At 38.9% G+C, this 20,590-nt stretch overlaps 1 protein-coding gene across 2 annotated transcripts in view; it reads right to left on the bottom strand.

Annotated features, from left to right (window-relative positions):
* KRAS (KRAS proto-oncogene, GTPase) overlaps positions 1–20,590 on the bottom strand; it is a 346,218-nt gene that overhangs the window by 148,674 nt on the left and 176,954 nt on the right. Inside the window, exon 2 of one of the 2 annotated variants that reach the window (XM_044087664.1) lies at positions 3,643–3,837. The exons of the other annotated variant lie outside the window; for it this stretch is intronic. The gene's annotated coding sequence lies outside the window, so the exon portion shown is untranslated. The remainder of the gene's footprint in view (positions 1–3,642; positions 3,838–20,590) is intronic. 2 annotated transcript variants of the gene reach the window in all.

The raw sequence follows: 20,590 nt of genomic DNA, 5'->3' as shown, positions 1-20,590 counted from the left end.
AACTCAGTTACCCGAGACTAGTTCTCCAAAACCCCACTACTCCAAAATGGCTCTCCTCTATTTTTTTTGTGCCCCCCACACCTCCTGTAAATTATATATACCAACTCCGAGATCGCACTACAGTGACGATAAGCTGTACACCTACCTGCTTGAAAACAGATGTTTTGCAGACATTTTGATCGGCAAAGTGCCGTTTCGTAGTAGTGGAGTTTCAGAGAACTAGTCTCGGCTAACTGAGTCTTGGAGAACTATAATTTCGGCGATTAGGATGGAATTCGTGTATATATATATATATATATATATATATATATATATATATATATATATATATATATATATATCTATATATATGTATGGGTCTACTTCACAAGAGCAAAAACCCATAAAACTGACTTTCAAAATCCCGAACCTACAATACCGAAATGTCATAAGCACGAACATCCACATAATCGACACTCACAAGACAATCAACAGTTAAATATACCTAATCTATCCAAGCCCAGTGTAGCGTATAAAATGAAGGGTAGCACCATGACGTAGTTGTACCTTGACCTGCAGCAGACATGGCTGATTCAGTTCAGAAAGTACCTGGAGTTATCGGGGAAACGTGTAAAATATTAACGTCTCAGAAATGTAAGGAAATACTCGTCATTGATGGTTATCTGTACCATATGGAACAGCATAGAGACACCCGAAGATACTGAGGCTGTAAGTATAAGTGCAGCCAAAAGTGTAGGGGCCGTGCTGTTACCACATTGCTTCCTATCGGCAATAGGCTAGAGAAATCTGTGGCACACAATTATCCTGGCGACCCGGGAGAGGTCGAAAAGTACAGTGTTTGCCATCAATTGAAGGTCAGAGCAGAATATAGCCGTGACACCTTGTGCTTATTAGTTCAGGATGCCGTAGCTACTACATCTCTACATACGATCCATAGTCTGCCCAATAGGATAGGCGCTCCTACAACAAACTGGTCGAGTCAGATGGAAAACGTGTATGACTGATGGCAATGATGTACTCACACTATATAACATAGACTTTGATTTGTTTCCCCTAAAGACAGGTTCTTTTGTTAGCAAGTACATGCATGACCCTACAACAGATAACTCAGTGCTCCTATTCACAACTGTGAACAACCTATATGACGTTAGCCGGGCTAACATAAGGTTACTAGATGGAACATTCTTTAGCAAAGGGGTTACATGTCGACAGTTGTATAGCCTACATGGGCTGGTGAAATATGGCACATACAGCAGATCAGTACCACTGGTATACTGCCTAATGTCCAAAAAGTCCCTCAAGGCATACAATTGTATGTGGCACTGCTTATTTCACTTGTTAACAGAGCATGGCTTTGAAGTGGATGTGAAGTACGTTCTCTGTGATTTCGAAATTGCCGTGGTTAAGAACGTGATGCTCAATGTACCTAGTGCACAGTCCAAGGGATGCCTTTTCCATTTTGGGCAGAACCTTTGGAGAAAGGTACAAGGTCTGGGATTGGCATCCCTGTACAATAGGAGTCTGTCATTTCAGTCATCTGTTAAGTGCCTAGCAGCCCTAGCCTTCTTACAAGAAAGTGAAGTGCAAACCATGTTTCAGGCTCTGAAGGAACCATTCCCTGTAGAGGGAAAGGTGCTATTAAAGTACTTCTCGGATTGGTACGTCTATGGCAAGTTAAGAAAGTTTAATACATGGACTTCTTCATCCGTGAGATTCCCACCACTATTCCCCATAGCGTTCTGGAACGTATACGAGTTGAACCAGCTGTTCCTCCCTTGTACACAGAACTCCGTGGAAGCCTGGCAAAGGCAGTTGAAGTGTCTGTTAGGTACTTGAGGTACCAATTTGAATGTCCTCATGGCAGCATTGGTTAAGGAGCAGGACTGTGTTGATGAACTACGAGTCCGGATGTCGGTTGGATGTCCGCCCTCTCCAAAGAAAAGGAAGTTAATTATGCGGCATGAGCAGTTCCAGAGAGTGTTGGATAATAAGGAGTCCTACTCGGCAACTGAATTTGTGATACCTGTAGCAAAGTTACTGAAAATGTAGCACTTATGAAATACCTGCACCAGCCAGTGCTAGTCTTGAGTGTTAGGCGACTGTTGGTGAGTGGGAGCAACAGTGGGCATTGCAGAAATGTGTAACTGTGTGTGGAGTATTGGTTGATATGTACCGTGTATAGGGAGCACAATTCATATGGGTGGTGGAGGAAATATATTGATTGTGAGTAGTGTATTAAATGAGTATGTCTACGCTCAGTGGTGATGGTTTGCACCTGTATATGCATAAGCCTGCAGAGATATCAGCTATTTTATATACGACTGTGTGGTCACAGCGGAAAGCCGGGCAAAGGATGTCTGTGGACTGGGGTGTGCGGTTTCTTCTGTGGAACCATCTGCAAGTCTGACCATGGAGTTTGTTGTACATGGCCTTTCTGTATGCTACCCTGCTAGGGAGTACTGTATGTATTGCTATATACACAGTTAAAGTGCCGTGTGTGTCTATTTGCCAATGGGTACCTCTTACAGTCTAGAGAACATTGTTCTGTAATGTCCTAATCTGCAAATACAGTTCATTCAGTAGGGCAGGAATGTTATTTTGTTTGCAGCACTGCTGCTGTCTGTGGCCGTGAGGGAAGTGACGTGTGTTTACATTATCTGTACATTATGTGCAGGATCTTCGTAGTTGTAAAGGACCATTGTACTATGTTGCTGGCCAGACTGGATACAACTGAGTGCAAGGACGTTGAGAAGGTATATCGGATGTGTACAATGTGTAACAGTCGTGGAAACAGGTTGTGTGCACATGTACAAGATGTTGTGGTCTTCACTTTATTTGGATTTGTCGATATTCTGAATGTCGGTGTTATCAAAGTCGATTATGTGGATGCTCGTGCTTTTGACATTTCGGTGTTGTGGGCTCGAGATTTTGAAAGTCAGTTTTATGGGTTTTCGCTCTTGTGAAGTAAACCCATATATATATATATATATATATATATATATATATATATATATATATATATGTATATCTGTGTGTGCATATGTATATATCCACACACACACACACACACACACACACACACACACACACACACACACACACACACACACACAATAGTCAGTCAACCACATGTTGAAAAATCCACTAGTACTCCATTACCACAACATTACAAAACTGTATGCGCATGCCACATGTGACATGCAGGAGTGGAATGCTTGTATCACTGCCTATCACTACTATTAAAGACTATTATCAGCAGCAGTTTTCAAATGTTGCTTATGGTGTACAAATACTAGATGATGTTTTAGGGAAGGACATACACCTAGAAGGATGTGAGTGATGCAGGTTATTCCTTTTGTCCTTTTTATGGCACTTTGACAAAGGCTTAGGGCTATAATAGGGACCCTTCTGCTGATCCCCACTTTTGACACCCTACACCAGTTCCACTTGTGCCACCAAAATCCAAACAATGAGGCAGGCTAGAAGCATTTGCCGCCTAAGTCCCCAGCTGGCTGGGTTGAACTGCTTTTTTGGCGGTGTTTCATGGAATATTCTCTTCCAGACAATAGAAACAGTGTTGATGCAGGCTACAGCTGTCACTTTGGTGGCTGCAGAAACACTTCAATATCTCATTTGCTTTACCCATGGATTCCGGGAACTTTTTCTTGGTGAAGGTCAGGATGAAGATATGAAGATGGGAACTCTGCAAACAGTGGAAAAGAACTGACAACCTTAGGCTAGACCTCCTCTCCTTGTGTGGTCCATTACATCACAATGTGTGTCAGTACACAGTTTGCACCCCCTCTGAAGCAGGAACTTCAAACGTAAATAGAAGACCTACAGTGAAAAGAAGGAAAAGTCCAATCACAGACCTTGCAAAAATGTTTTGAGATATTAGAATGTCTTGTTATCACTGACTATTGCTTCATCTTGTAAGACTATGATGTAACACAATTCACCAAAACTTGACTGGATTAAAAATAGCCTCACCTAAGTACCTACAACAAAGGATGCACAGGCAGTACGCACTGATATACTGATTTTCACTGAACGACCTACTCATTTTAAAGCCAAGCTACAGATGCTATATAATAATATAGTTCAATTTGCTAGCAACTTGTCATCTGGAGTCCACTACAGGACTGCCTTTTAAACAGTCTTTTTTACACGTATGTATATATATATATAAATATATATATATATATATATATATATATATATATATATATATACACTACTGCATAACAACTTGTTTGCACATAGATGACCTGCTACCTTGGTGCTCTTTTTTCCTGCACATTTTGCTTATCAGCAGACAGTACACACTATAAACAACTCATAAATTCATAAACTGTCACCAGTGCATTTAAAGATATGCTGCCAAGAAAACTGGCCATTTCCTTCCTATGTAAGAAAAACATATTTTTAAAAACAACTAAAATGTTGACAATGAGAGATTACTTGAGTGTACCTTTCATTAGTTTCTTAGAACATTCCTTATACTACTGAAATGTACTAAGGCTTGCATTAATGAAGTCTAATTCTTTGCAAAGAAGTATTACATTACTAAAAGCTCCCCTTTAAATAATGTCCACCTTTCATGGTCAATCGATTATATTACCATGTCAACTATTACCTATCTTCCACCCTCTCTTTTCTATACAACTACCATCTGGTTCTTCACTCTGATACATTTTCTGTTCAAAATGTCCCAGTTTCTATTTAAACAAGTTTTTCTACATTATTATTAATTTTACTTCACTGATCACAACTTTTTCTATGGATATAACTTGTCTGACTGATCTGCTTTCAGCAAATTCCCACCCATTGGACCCAACAAACTGAACAGCCAGCTACCAAACGTTTTCCCTTACATATTACATAGCCTGCATTGCAGAAGATTTTGCCCACTGAACTGCGGTAACTAAGAGAATTCACTCCAAGGTCGCAAATATTTTCGTAAGTTACAAAAGCTTTTAGTAAATGCTTGTTTGTCAAGTGGGGTTCATTGATCGAATTTCACAAAGCTAATCAGCTGGTTAAATGAATAACCTTTTTGTACTTAAAAGTTTGACCAACATTAGCTGTGAACCTCCATTTGGCAGGAAACTATTGCATTTCATTTGTACCAGTCAATGCAGTACAATTGTGTTTTTATACTTGTATGTTATGAATGCAAAATAGTGTAAATGCTTTTGTTTGCTTTTACTGTTTTACGTTCTTGTTACATTTCTGCTACAGTATAGTGCTGGATTTTCTATATTTTTGGAATTGTTCTACCTGGTTTCTTTATATAAAACAGCTTTATCTAGTAGTGGTTAGCCAACAAGCCGAAATAATTAAATAATTAATAAGCAAATAAATAAAATGTAATGTTTAATTCATTGGGAAAATGGTCAGGAAATGTAAAAAATGCATCAGGATTACAGCTACAGAGTCCAGACTGATTAGTCCTCCCGTTTGGTTAACAAACTAAAATAACTAGTTGTGTTAGCTGAGAAATGACGTGTAAAAACAAGATTATGAATATAAATAGCCTAGAGATGGTACAATCAGCTCTTACTCTTCAAAAGCTACCACCCATTAAAAGTTATGTGCCTATATGATCAAAATAATGTTACTTTTCTTTAGACTCACTAAATGACTGATGCCCTTCATTTCACTTGTCTGCTTATCTGCACTACCCTACCTCTTTTACAACTGCATCTTGGGCCCTGGGTTACTCTCAACAGCCTGATGATCTAACCTTTAGAAGCAAAGCCTTGTTTACTCAAAGTAAGCCAGGAAAACCAAGCACGTAAATCTCAGCTGTGCGACAGTGCTAAAAGGGAAATACCGTATTTCTGATGTGCTGCATAAAGAATGCTGCTTCGCAGTGTACATATGACATCCAAAGCAGTACTTGGTAAGCAATGGTAGATCAGATGTCACAATGCATTCCCTCGCTTTTCCTATTTCATATGATGCATTCTTAATAAAATGCTTCACAAACACTCTATTAAGGACACGCCCATAAATCTATTCCCTGGTGACATCACCATAGGGATAGTGTGAGGATGCAGCACTAAAAATTCATGTGTGCATTTCCACAGTCTCTACAACTACATTACTGAAAAGTAAAGTTCACCCAATTCACTGAAAATTCTGGTAATGTGAAGAAGGTCAAAATAAGATTTAACAAAGGACTTCATTAAAAAATGTCCATCATACACTTGGAATGATACAGGAAAAATGCATCATGATGCTGAAGGAGCCATGTGTTGTGCTTACAAAAGGTAAGTGAAAAACACTTTAAGAGGTTACATTTGGGTAGGAATTGATGATTGCCTGAAGGATTTGGCAGGATTTCTATGTTGTACCAGAGATCCTGTACTGTCTCAGACTTCCCCCACTAAATGTTTAAAGCATAAGTAATTTTTTTTCTACTTTCCAGCTACGAAAATAAAACAAGATTATGAATATAATAGCCTAGAGATGGTACAATCAGCTCTTACTCTTCAAAAGCTAAGTTTCAAAAAGCACTAAATTTTAAACAGACTGCACCCATGAAATTATATAAATGCTAAACACAAAAACAGAATATATATTTTACATTGGGGGTTGTTCGTAGATCAGATTTCAAAAAGCATATCAGCCAGAACTAATCCATTAAGTAAATCAAAACACACACATACCTACATACTTAAAAGCAATCGGAGCTATCTGAAGATATTTATGATTTTTGTACAAAATATTTATTTGTTACCCTTGATATTTCATCTTTCTTCACAGTGATCCCTAATGATCTTGGAATTGAGTCCGTCAGAGAGTTTTTGACTAGCATGGCTACTATGCCTGCTAGACAGACAGAGAATATTTGCTCTTTATTAGATTTGGTTCTCACTATGAATGTCTTTTTGTTTGATGAGAAGTTTTTTCTACAAATCACTGGTGTTGTAATGGGCACATCTGTGGCCAATACCTATGCCAATCTGGTTCTCCATCAGTGGGAAACCAAATCTGTGTGCAGTGATGCCAATCTGTTAAACAATGTTTGCTTCTATCAGCATTTTGTTGATGACTGCTTCCTTATCTGGAAGGGGTCTATCGGTGATCTGTACACCTGTTCAGATTATTTGAATGGTACAACTATATTTCTTGAGTTTAAAATGATATACTCTGAAACCAGTATTACCTTTTTGGATTTATGTATAGAACTAAAGGAGGGTTTAATTTGTACAAGTATAAATAAGAAAGAAGTATGTGTTGGTAGACACCTTCATAGGAACAGCATGCATGCTCCACACATATTTAAAGGGATAGTCACTGCGCAGTTTAGTAGAGCCAGTCGATTTAATACAGATGATGGTGTTTTTTTAAAACAGATGGAGGATATGAAGATGGATTTTCTACATAGTGGCTATGATTCAACATTTCTCTGTGATACAATGGGTAAAATTGCAAGAGATAGGGCTGTGTCACTTAAACCAACTTTCAGTATGATAAGCGAATCTGATACATATATGTGTAGGGAGTCTGACGTGGGGGGGTTCACATAGAGTTAGATATGTGACAACGTTTAATACCAATACCCAGGCAGTTAAGCACATTATTGAAAAGAATTGGGTAATTTTGAGGGCATCGTCTGATGTTAAGAATGTGTTAGATTCCAAACCCTTCTTCTCTTATAGGAACTTGAGAAATTTGAAAAGCAGATTGTGCTACAAAGATTTTAGCCGTAAACGCATCCCACAACTTAGTACAAGGGTGGGCACATTTTGTTGTATGGACTGCACTTGCTGTGATGATATTCTAGGTAAAGGCAGTGATATTTTCACCCACCCTGTTACTGGACGTGTCTACAACTTTAAGCTGTTTGCTAACTGTATTAGTACTAATGTGGTTTATTTGGCTACTTGCCTCCAGTGTACTTCATTCTATGTAGGAAAGACCATGAGAAGACTAAGACCGTATTATTGAACATAAGTCTGAGATTAGGAGGAATAATGATGAGAATGCACTTTATAAGCACATTCCATCTTGTGCTAGCATGCACAGGTTTAAATTTAGGGTTGTAGACACGGTCCATATGTCTCTGAGAGGTGGTGATATTAATAATTTCTTAGAAGTCAAGGAATATGAATGGATTTTGAGGTTAGCTGTTGATTATTCACCTGGCCTTAATACTGCTGTTACCTTAAAGCCCATTCTATTGAGGCTAAAGCAGAGTAAATTTTGATTGTAAAATTTTTCTATATGTGTCCCTTAACAACTCATCAGCTTAAATGTTAACCCATACATCACAAGATGGGTTGCAAACTGGCTGAGTGACAGAACCCACAGGGTCAGAGTTGCTGGCGCCATGTCAGACTCAAAGCCTGTCACAAGTGGTGTCCCACAGGGCTCAGTCCTGGGCCCACTCTTGTTTGGCATCTACTTTTCCGAAGTACAAGCAAACACAGGAGGGTTATGGCTGACAAAGTTTGCAGATGACTGCAAACTGGGCGCCATAGTAGAAAACACATCTGACACAGATATCCTTCAGAAGGGTCTCACAGAAACGGATAACTGGTGCCAGAGCCACGGCCTAAAGTTAAATGCCAAAAAATGCATAGTCATACCCTTCGGGAAAAACAAGGTTACCCCTAGCTACCAAATAGGTGGCAATCCACTGAGCACAGAAGAAGTTATCAGGGACCTGGGGACCCAGGTTGATAGTAGTCTGTCATTCGACACCCATGTAGCTAAAGTAGTCAGGAAGACCTTCTACATTGCCCACCTTATCATGAAGGGATTCTCATCTAGATCAAGGGAGGTCATAGTCTCCCTTTACTCATCACTCATCAGACCAATGATTGAGTACAATGCCCCATTCGAATGTATCTGACCCGACACTTGCAGCAGCTGGACAGGCCACAAAAGTTCCTCACCAAAAGGATAAAGGGTCTCAAAATCTGTCCTATGCTGCCCGACTGAAAGAACTCCAGCTCTATTCAGTCGCTTACCGCTTGCTCAGAGGTGACCTTTGCCTAACATACAAGGCCATGTCAAACCCAGATTTGATGAATATGCTTCACCTCAAAAAATCTAGATCCATCAGAGCCACAAGGGCGGGAGACTTAAACCTCGACACAGCTATTAATAGGACGTGCTGGAGGGATAGATTCATCACCCAAAGACTCCCTATGCTGTGGAACAAATCCCGGTACATGTAAGGCAGAGCACCTCGCTGGCATTGTTCAAGAGAAATCTTGACCAATGGATGGGAGATCGCAGATATACCCCAGGGATTACCTCAGTGTCACTGCTCGACAGAGGCACAGCAAAATAATGGGTATAGTTCCCCATACTAAAGGGGTGGCGTAAGCCACAAAACGATGGGCTAGGCTTGTAAATGCCCTCGGGCAGATAGCCTAGTATGAACCTATGAACCTATGAACCTATGAACAATATTTTTATGTGTGTTTTATTTTTATTTTTTTATATGTGCTTCTATGTTACTTTTAAATTTTGTATTTTTTAAAATAACCTGTTTGTGATTTTATATGTTGTTGTCATTTGATCGGCTGGCTGCGATCACATGACTTTTCTTGGCTCCTATTTAAACTCCAACTCATGTGTTTTTGATTTTGTATTTAGCATTGAGGAAGGGTGTAGACCCGAAAGCTTTGCTGCTGCTTTTTGTATTAAAAGTTTTTCTCAATGTGGTTGTATTCTACTGTTGCCTTTTTGTTTCTAGTACTACAGTGGGTGCTTGTTTTGGATCATAGATATGAGATAAGCCAGACTTCTATATGTAAAAGACAAATGACATGGAAGCCAATAGATACAATTCTGGATTTGCACCTTTGATCCCAGACAGTGAATACACAGCCAAGGAAACGTTTCAGCCTCCATCAGGGCACAGATCGTCTGATCAAGACAGTTCCAAAAACTCTGGAAAATCCCCCTTTGCACAAAGTGCGTCATGTTGAGTTTACTTTTTTTACTACTGTACTTCATCAGAAGGAAGTAAACTATTATTTGTGAAGTAAATTCAGAAAGCGAATAAAGTATTTTTAACAAATATAATTCCTCCTGTGGCAGGATATTCAGTGTTACACTGCAGGTTTCTTTATCTCCACATCTGGATAGGATTATTGTGCCCATGTTTCTATATCTCTGACAGCCCATACATCCCTCCATCCATCCATCCATCCATCCATCCATCCATCCATCCATCCATCCATCCATCCCTCCCTCCCTCCCTCCCTCCCTCCCTCCATCCATCTTCAACCCCTTTATCCCATTTTTGCACATGGGTTCGGGGTGTCACACAACTGAATTATGCCGGCCTACAAAAATAACTGTCTGTTGTACTGGAAGAAAAAGCAGGTTACCATGAATGACTTGTACTTTAGTTTTAAGTGGGTTAATTGCTCTGTGTGTCCTGGTTTACTTTAAAAATGTGTAGAAGTGAGACGTTAAGACTGTGACATAACAAACACTAAGTCACACAAGTGTTAGATTGTAGAATTAAGGCATTGAGTTTAACTGGGAAAATATTTTAGTATCATATACCCTGAAGTAGTTCACAAACAAGAATGACTAATGTTGGGGAAAGACAATAGCGTTGCTTGAATGGTATTTGATTGATGATCGAAGTTTGTGTTTCACATCTGAATAACTGCTCGAGTATTATACAAAAAATCATCCTATAATGTTCATTATAACTGTCAAGAAACTTGAGTTTTTGCATGTTACAAAGGTTATGAAAACAAACTCAACAAAATCATACATCTGAAGAAGCAAGAACCATGTCTCAGGTGTCATAAAATTGGGGGTAACTTAGCTGTATGGATTGACTACGATTAATCTTATCTCACTTAATCAACATGATTAATTGTCTTTAAACATCTAACCCCACAGAAAATCACATTCCCTAGAAACATAATTGAAAATCCCACCAAACCCTCTTAAATAACCAACATATTACCTCTGCCCACACTCCTTGATCTGTATACATAGTAAACAGAGGGTGCCCAAGCTCCAAGAAAAGGGAAAAGATGTAAAACCAGATAAAACTTACATTTCCTTCTTCTCAAAGTCCAACAAAACCAAAACATAGAATGTTCAATAAAGCCAGCTGCTTGATTAATTGTAGTGATACCTTACCCAGCTGTACATACCTTTTTTGTTGGGAATAAAACCAAACTGATATGGGGCAATAACATGTGAGATTAAACTGGTGCTATAATTGTCAACTGGTTATGCACAAATCTTGAAGTCAATATTTACCAGAGCATAAGGTCTGACATTATTAAAGGCCACTGAGGTATTTGTCTTTACAAGTCCCTCAGCTGTACTGCAGTGTCACTCCTCCAACAGTTTTGTAATTTCTCCAAAAAATTAAGAAATAATCAAAATACAAGCTGATATGATGCAAAAAGCAACTGTAATGCACAAAATGTACATTATACTATGGGATACAAACTTAATAACAACTTCATGTGCTGCAAATTCAATAATCTAGCTGCACAGGCAGTACATATTCTGGAACCTAACATGATTTTTGTGATAAAGAAAAAAACTCTTTATCCTTATTTGCAATGTTGATGGACAGGTTGACAAACGAGATCAGACAGGAGTCCCCGTGGACTATGATGTTTGCAGATGACATAGTGATCTGTAGTGAGAGTAGGGAACAGGTGGAGGAGACCATGGAGAGGTGGAGATATGCTCTAGAGAGAAGAGGAATGAAGGTCAGCAGGACTAAGACAGAATATATGTGTGTGAATGAGAGGGAGGATAGAGGAATGGTGAGGATGCAGGGAGTAGAGGTGGCGAAGATGGATGAGTTTAAATACTTGGGATCAATAGTTCAGAGTAATGGTGAGTGTGGAAGAGAGGTAAAGAAGAGAGTACAGGCAGGATGGAGTGGGTGGAGAAGAGTGTCAGGCGTGATTTGTGACAGACTAGTACCAGTAAGAGTGAAAGGGAAGGTTTACAAGAGGGTAGTGAGACCAGCTATGTTATATGGGTTGGAGACAGTGGCATTAACAAAAAGGCAGGAGTCAGTGCTGGATGTGGCAGAGTTAAAGATGTTAAGATTTGCACTGGGTGTGATAAGGGTGGACAGGATTAGGAATAAGTATATTAGAGGGTCAGCCCAGGTTGGAAGGTTTGGAGACAAAGCCAGAGAGGCAATATTACATTGGTTTGGACAAGTGCTGAGGAGGGATGCAAAGTATATTGGGAAAAAGTTGCTAAGGATGAAGCTGCCAGGTAACAGGAAAAGAGGAAGGCCTAAGATAAGGTTTATGGATGTGGTGAGAGAGGACATGCAGGTGGTTGGTGTGACAGAGCAAGATGCAGAGGAAAGGAATAAATGGAAACAGATGATCCGCTGTGGTGACCCCTAATGGGAGCAGCTGAAAGAAGAAGAAGATCCTTATTAGCTCATGATATGGGGATCATTTCAAATTACACAATTGTTAGCAATACACAAATCACTCACCTACTGAGAGACCACCTGGTGAAAGAAATCTCAAATCATCGACAAAGAAAAAAAAAGAAATACAAATAAAACATAAAAATCTTAGCGCACCTTTGATTGGCAAAGCAAAGCTCAACAGCTGGACATAACAAATAATTGTAATTAATCAATGTATACAATTAAATGATTAAATAATACAGTACAGATGACAATAACAGCTATGGAGTACATCCTGTTGTCAAAGATTACAATAATGGATGATAAATATGTGAATGCTAAAAATGTATGGTAACCTACTGATGGATGAACTTTGAACGCTCGAGCTTCAATTTCCCGAGGTCCAACCTATCAATGAGTGGAGTTTCTCCATGGGAAATCACTGTTGGCAAGTTGGTTGGCAGTGATGCCCTTTTTGGGGGGATTTCTCCATTCTTCAAGTTGCTGAAACTGTGGATTTGGTATATGTAATTTTTAGGTCCACTTCAAAATACTGACTTTCAAAATCCCTAAACTCAAAATACTGAGACCAAAATCTCTAAAGCTCAAAATACTGAAACTCAAGTACATACTGAAACAAATAAAACACAAACCATATTATTCTTCTCCAAGTATAAGGAGGGTGGCAAGCCCCCATGCACCCCCCTATCGGTGGCTGTGCCCCTCACACCCCCTGGTACTTAAATATATCAACTCCGAGATTGCACTTTACTTGCAGAAGAGTAATATGTTTCTGTATGTAGTTCTGCTGCAATATAGTTGTGTTATTGTACTGTTTTTTTTTTCGATATTTTGAGTTTCAGTATTTTGAGTTTTCAGTATTTTGAGCTTTAGAGATTTTGGTCTCAGTATTTTGAGTTTAGGGATTTTGAAAGTCAGTATTTTGAAGTGGACCCATAATTTTCAGGGGAGTGAGAGGCTTGCACCCTGCATCAAATGGTGCTAGGGGCCTTGCTCCCTGCAAAAAAAAAAAAAAAAAAAACACTTAAAAAAGTGTGTTTTGGCAGGTTTTTTTTGGCAAATGTAGTTTGTGGAGTGAAAAAGTAAACGTGATCCTCAGAGAGGCACAACATGAACATTTAATGTGATGGGATCTCTTCTGAGTGGACAGGAAGGCTATGGCCTTGGATACAGATTACTACATCCTAGTATTAAACCTCCCAGTTTGACAGAACAAGAATAAATGATGAACTGGAAACTGCTTTTCTGAGCATGGTTTCATATAATAATAGTCCTGAATTAAAAAAATCCGCTCACTGATTCTTTTCTTCATATTTCTGCAAAATGTACAGATTTACAGATGCATAAGCAGAGTAAAAACATAACAGTTGATGCTGAGAGTACTCACATTATTTCTGGGTGAAGCATAGAACAGACATGCAAGCCATCACCTCTCACAGCATAACTTTACATATATTATAAACCTAATGCAATTCATGTAGTGCAAATATATATATATATATACACACACACACACACATACACACACACACACACATACACATACACACACACACACACACACACACACACACACACACACACACACACACACACACACACACACACACACACACACACCCATCAATACGTACATTTTATCTGATACTATAAAACAAGACTCGACACAAATTTCAAACACTTCACTGAGCTAACACTTAAAAATGTTTTACATTCTTGAGACTTTACTACAATGTTCTCACCCTTTCCTATTTTCGTAACCTTGCCATGCTGGATGTGGAACACTAGTTTTCCCAGAAGAAATGAGATATTGTACATTTAAACCACAGTACATCAATCATGATTAAAATAGGAAACTGCAGTGCAGTGTTTAGTTATTTTTGAGAAGTCTGGAACTGAAGTTTTAAGTATATAAACATAAGACTTGGACTAAAACCAAGAAAAAATTTCAAAGTTACCAAAAATGGCAGCTTTTCGGAGTAGCTACATGTGGCAAGAAAAAAAGATGCAGGCCATGGACAACAACCCCCCCCCCCAACAGTAGCCAAGAGGTGAGTTAATAATATTTATGTTATGGGGTTCACCTAGAAAAGGGTAAAATGAATAAATAAACATACATGCACATCAGGAAAATGCAACATTTAATTATGTTTCATAACAGCCATTTTACTGTGAATATACTTTAGCTAAGAGAATCTGACAGTTATGGCAAAAAATACAAAATGATATTCTGTACTGACATATAATGGCAGGAAGTCCAGGTTAGCAAAACATTTTAGATGTATATTGCACAATGTTACTCTACTCCAGCAAGAATACAGAAGGCATCACAGTTCAGCCATAGAAAGACAGATGACTGGTGTATTCTGTTCTTTTTTCTGGCACTCAAACATTAATCACCCTTATTTCTACTAATGAAGTGAACAGAAACAGAGCACAGGAATGCAATGGGACATGTTCAAGTAAAGTTGCTAAGACCATTCTTTATATACTTTTTTCACAGCAGTCACTAGTTGTAAATTTTTAGAAGAGCACGTTTAAAGGTTGGCTTAACTAAAGAGTATGTTGGAAACAACAGACTACAAAATGTTTATAACATAACCTCTGTTTTAATGAGTTATGAGACAGCACAGAGCTGTAGTGGGTAGCATTGTTACCTGTCAGCAGGAAGCTCTCTGGTGCACTTCTCAGCTGTGGTGGCTTCTGTGTGCAGTCTACGTGTTCTTCCTGTGTCTACACAGGTTTTCTATGGGTGCTTTAATTTTCTCTCATTTCTCAGTGACATGCATTTCCACATTCTTCTTCAAATTGGTGTGACTGTGGAGTTGGTATATATATATATATATATATATAAGTTTGGGGGGGGGTTAAAATATCAATAGATGTGTGTGCATGTTTGTGTATGTGTGTGTGTGGTGCATAGAGAAGAAATGCCTGTTAATCTCCTCTTCCCTATTTGCCTAGTAAACTAAGTGTATGCTGGCAGCTGTTCATGGGGTTACTTTAGGAACTGGATGAACATTGGATGGGCAGTGACTTAAAAAAGATTATATTACAAATATTTTCTACTTTGCTGCCTGAAAAGTACACATTTACTTAAGTGAAGCGTTAAGAGTATTCTTTCAAAAATGTAAAACTAGTGAATGCTTTGAAAAAAAAAAACCCAGACATAAAGACTGACCCTAGTGACTTTAGTTGGATATGTCCCAATAAAATACCACTTTGGGTTACCCCTGAAAAGAGGTCACTAGCCAGGTCAACAAAGGGTAGACAGATAAATAATAAATAGATAAATAAATAAATAAAATGCATGTTCTTGTGCTTTGTTTTTGTTCACATTATTAATATGAATGAGCATGGTGCTGAGTGCCACAGAAAAGAATGGAATGGATCAATTGTCTGCCGTTCTAGGGCTGAAATGAGATTCCTTCTGTACTCCTTTGTTTTTTTTTTAAAACCATCTGTCTGATGATAATGAGCACCCTGTGAACTACTTAGCCCATTCATTATTCCTTATGAGGGTGAGAGCCATCTCTGGCCCATTAGTCCCCTCATGAGGCAAAAGTTGTTTGTGAGGCCATCATCTAGGCAGTCATCAGGCCTCATCATCAGTTTATAAGGAATGACAGCACTGCCACTTTGGGGGAGGAGTATGCAAGCTTCCCCATGCGACTTCCTCCTGACCTACACTATTAGACCATGGCAGCAGGTCATTTTGGCCCAGGCTGCACCACCCAGAGCTTCCACTGGGTGTCACCCAAGTGCCATGCCAAGCCACCCCCCCCCCCCCAGATAAGAAAGCTGTGTGCTGCTCACTCTCATTCTACTGCCTCACTCATCACAACTCCCCAGCCCTGCTAATCAAACACAGATTACCTGAGTTGCAATTAGGGTTTTATCCTTCTGCACTAAGGGGGGGGGGGGGGCTTCACTATTCTTACTGGAGTGGAATTACTTTATACAATATGCATCTAACATATTTTGCTAGCCTAGACTTCCTGTCACTCTATGACAGTGTAGAATAACATTTTGCTCCAGCTACCAAATTGTATGAGAAGTTTATTTACAGTAAGATGACCACCAAGAAGCATAACAATGTTTCCCAATATACCTGTAAGTTCATTCATTAATTTAAACTATTATTGTATGAACTCTGTGGTATGAATATCATTCTCTTGTCTCGTGGCTAGATTTGTGGCAGGGCAGACTACTGACCATTATTAGCATGTTTTTCTTGTCACACTTAGTTATGCAGGAAAGCTGCCATTCTTGGTGCCTTCGAATTTTTTTTTCTTGGCTTTACTGCAAATCTTATGTTTGCATTTTTGAAACTTCATTTCCACTCTTCTCAAATGCAACCTCAATACCAATAAATAAAGAAAATCTGGGTAAATATTTTACATCATTTTTTGAGCTTTTTAAAAACGTTGAAATGACAGACATAAGAAAACACCCATTCCGCCAGTATGCCATTCTTAAAAAAACAAAAACAACAAAAAAAAAAAAAAAAAACACGATATTAACAAGTTTAGCAAAACTTATAGTTTAATGAATTACAAGCATAGTAAATTTGCCAGTTTTTTTTTTATTTCAATTCTAACAGAGCTACTTGTATAAAAAAATATTCTAAAGAGTAAGCTGTGGCACAAATGAAGCATGCCTGGCTACATACTTGGTGAGATCTTCACAAATCGTGCACTTTTGGCTAGGACATTAAGAAAACTCACACTGCTCTTTTTGGTAAATGTTTGATCTTTAACATCCACCTAACCTGCCACTGACTCAAGCTGATGGGACCTCAATTTAAAGGAGAACCTTAGCCACAGACTCAAAAAAACATGTTTATTTCATCATGTTTTGGTGTTTCCTACATTTTAACAACACTCTGGGACTATTTACAGGTTTTTAAATATTTTTATATGTAATTTCTGAGACTGACCACATGAGGTCTGGCATCTTGAAGTAATTCTGATTGTTTAGTCTGCCTCTAGGCATCCCACAATGCAGTGCTCGTCTGTAAAAAAGTTACATCATGCAGGCCTCTTTCTTCCTAAACCTTCTGTCACTACATTGATTTTGCATGCATAAACTGCTGTCTTTCAGTCAGTTAGTTTTAAGTAACATTTCATGCTATTCAGTGACTATTTAAAACACAAACAGTGCAAATGCCACAGAACAGACTTCAAAGTACTTTTTACTGTTGTTTCTTTTTAGAATGGCTAAACTGCATTTTTTGTGAAGCCTGAATTGTACTACTTTGTCTCATCTCCCATCCCCCTTCACATGTAACTTCCCTAGCTGTCATAGTGCTAAGGGTAATTTGAGCTGCTACCTGCTGTGATTAACAGCTCACAGCAGGAGACTTGACTCATGCACTGTTTCCTTGTTCTAGCCTTTACTTTCTGTATGGGTAGGGGAAGGACCAGGGAGCTGTGTCATCACAGCATGGGTGGGTTTTGAGGACGGTCATGATGATGTCAGTTTGGGGAGGGAATTGGCCGGAAAACTACCTGTATTCAGTGGCCTTGATGACATCAATGAATTGGAGACTTTTTTTAGGGCGGGGTAAACGTTTTTTGAAAGTGAAATCACCACAGTACAGTAAGGTACTGTTCTAATGGAGAGAAACAGTCAATTTAAAATATTTTAAATGCTGTGTTGTTGTTTATTCATAGCAGAGACAAAAAATAGGGAGAAAAAGGACAGAGAACTTAAGCATTGAGTAATAGAATCTCATTGTTGTCCTTTAATATCTCATTCAAAGAACAGTCAACAGACCCATAAATCCCCTCCCCCAAATGTTGTACTGCAGTTTTAGTATTTGAAAATGAATCCAATCAACTGGTTTGGGGCTAGAATCCCCAGTGTTTTCATCTTCCTGGCATCAAGGCTGAGTGTGTAACCTAATGAGTTACTGACACTACTGTGAGGTTTAGGGTCATATATTAGGGTGTACTGATATTAGCATAGAACACCTACACAAACTGGCACCACCACGTCGCTGCAGTACAGCAAGTAGCAACAGCAAACTATATCTACTCTGCACCACATATTTGTGTGTGTGTGTGTGTGTGTGTGTGTGTGTGTGTGTGTGTGTGTGTGTGAGAGAGAGAATGTACTTGTTTGTCTACAGTGCTAACACTGTTTCACTGACGGTTTTCCTAATGTTGCCTCCACAGGAACATAATACTTTTCCCAAAGAGCTTCTCTAACAACATTACACCACATCTTTAGTACAAAGCAATCTTTGAGTTAAAGTGGCACTTTATTAATGCCTGTTTGTCCAACTTTCTCTCTCTCTCTCTATTAAAAATGAATTGCACGAAAGGATGTGGCAAGCTGAAATAATACAAACATACAAAGCACACTGTGCAACAAAAAAGGCAAGTCTAAAGACCAAATCAACATTAGTGTGACCAAAACAACATTATTGTGACTGTCTCTAGCTCCTAAAAGTACAAGTGTTCCCTGGTTTATTTACTTACTATTGATAACTAGATGATTCCCATGCTTCACAGCTAATTAATGTCAGGGTGACCCCAGATAGCTGGTGTAAACTACAGACTGGGGCTGAATAGTAAATGAAATGTTAACTTTGGCAGCCAACTCCTTACTGCTTTTAAATCCCCTGCTCCTTCTGCAGCATTCTTATTTATTTACTTAATCTTATCCTACGTTTTCTTACCAGGAGGCAAAGATCTCACTGTACCATTTACGGGCACGACCTGGATAAATGCATCACAGTGTAAAGCAGAGAAAAAGTTATACATCTACGTCATACAGAGAAACAGGGATATTATACCTTTACAAACTTTCTAGAAACTTTACACACATCATATTGAAAGGCAAGTTATAAGCAAGGTGGATACAAGAGCAAGCAATGCATATGTTAGCACTCTGAATTCTGTCTGAGTCCGATATTTCAGACTAGCTTAATTAAACTAGTAGGGGAATACGGGGAGGAGAGAAAGGAGATAATGAGTGAGGTGGGAAGGGTAAGGGAAATTAAGGGGGGAATGAAGATCTCAGCAGAAACGACAGGACGACTACATGCAGGCGAAGCAGTGAAAGGAAAAGGAAAGGTAGCAAGGTTTAAGTGATGTGATCAAACTGGTGGCACTAGCATGAAGCTTGCGCAATGAGGTCTTTCTCAAGTCAATTCTCAATTCTGCATATGAAGGTAGTTATCTTAGGTAGGTTGGTTGTTGTGATTCACAGAGATTAGGAGCTTGTGTGGAGACAGCACAATTGGTGCAGTGCAGTTTAGTTGAAGGTGTGACCATTCAGGAGGATGTTTTAGTTTTGCATGCTGACATTTTAAGAAAGAGTTTGTGTGCTGTAGATGATAATGAGTCAGGAATAAGGGTATTGTAGAGCAGTGAGAAGAGCAGCGGTTCGAATCTCTGATATGCAACCATCTAGTTTTAGACATTTGTGCAGTGGTGTTCTTGAGTATGTGATGAAATGGCACATTTTATTGGCGGTGATTTATAGGGCACTTATATTTTTGTTGATGTTGTGGCAACAGTGTGCAGTCTGCACTGTAACTCTAGCTAGGCAAGTACAATTCCTTTAATATCACTGTCTTTGTTGCATCTGTTACACAGGTGGAGAGCCTTATGGCCTAGAAAAGTAGTAAGTTAATTTTCATGCATATTTTTCAATGTAGTTCTGCAAATTAAGAGTTACGTCAAGCCAGATTCTGAAGTATTTGAGTGAGGTGGTTGTTTCTATGAGAGTAACTGTTAATAACTGTGCTGTGAAGTGTATTGGGAACTTTGGCAGGCCTTTGCTTTATGCCAAATAGCACTGATTTTGTTTTAGAAGATTTAATAAGAGCTTTTGCAATGTAAGCCTTTGGCTGAGTGAACACAGGTTATTTTGGAGTTGAGTTTGTATCCTAGGGTGTGACTGATGGTATCTGAGGATTACCAATTCATTCACGTATAATAAGATTGGAATGTGTGGTAGGTTGTAAGAGAGTTTATAAATGATATAGTAAAAGAAAGGATATGAAGATGGGTCCCTGAGGCACGCCATTAAACCGTGGTGTATTAGGGAAGGAGGTTCAAGATTTCACTTTAAAGGTCAAGTTCAGAGATCTGCCTTGCCTTTTACAGTCTCTGAAACAAAGAGGTTTTCCATTCTTCCTGCATTTCTGATGACTGCCAATGAACT

This window comes from Protopterus annectens, chromosome 11.part0, assembly GCF_019279795.1.
Source record: "Protopterus annectens isolate FY-2018-M chromosome 11.part0, PAN1.0, whole genome shotgun sequence".
Classification (NCBI taxonomy): Eukaryota; Metazoa; Chordata; order Ceratodontiformes; family Protopteridae; genus Protopterus; species Protopterus annectens.
The sequence above is the reverse complement of the archived record's forward strand: the minus strand, read 5'-3'. Positions and strand labels throughout refer to the sequence as shown.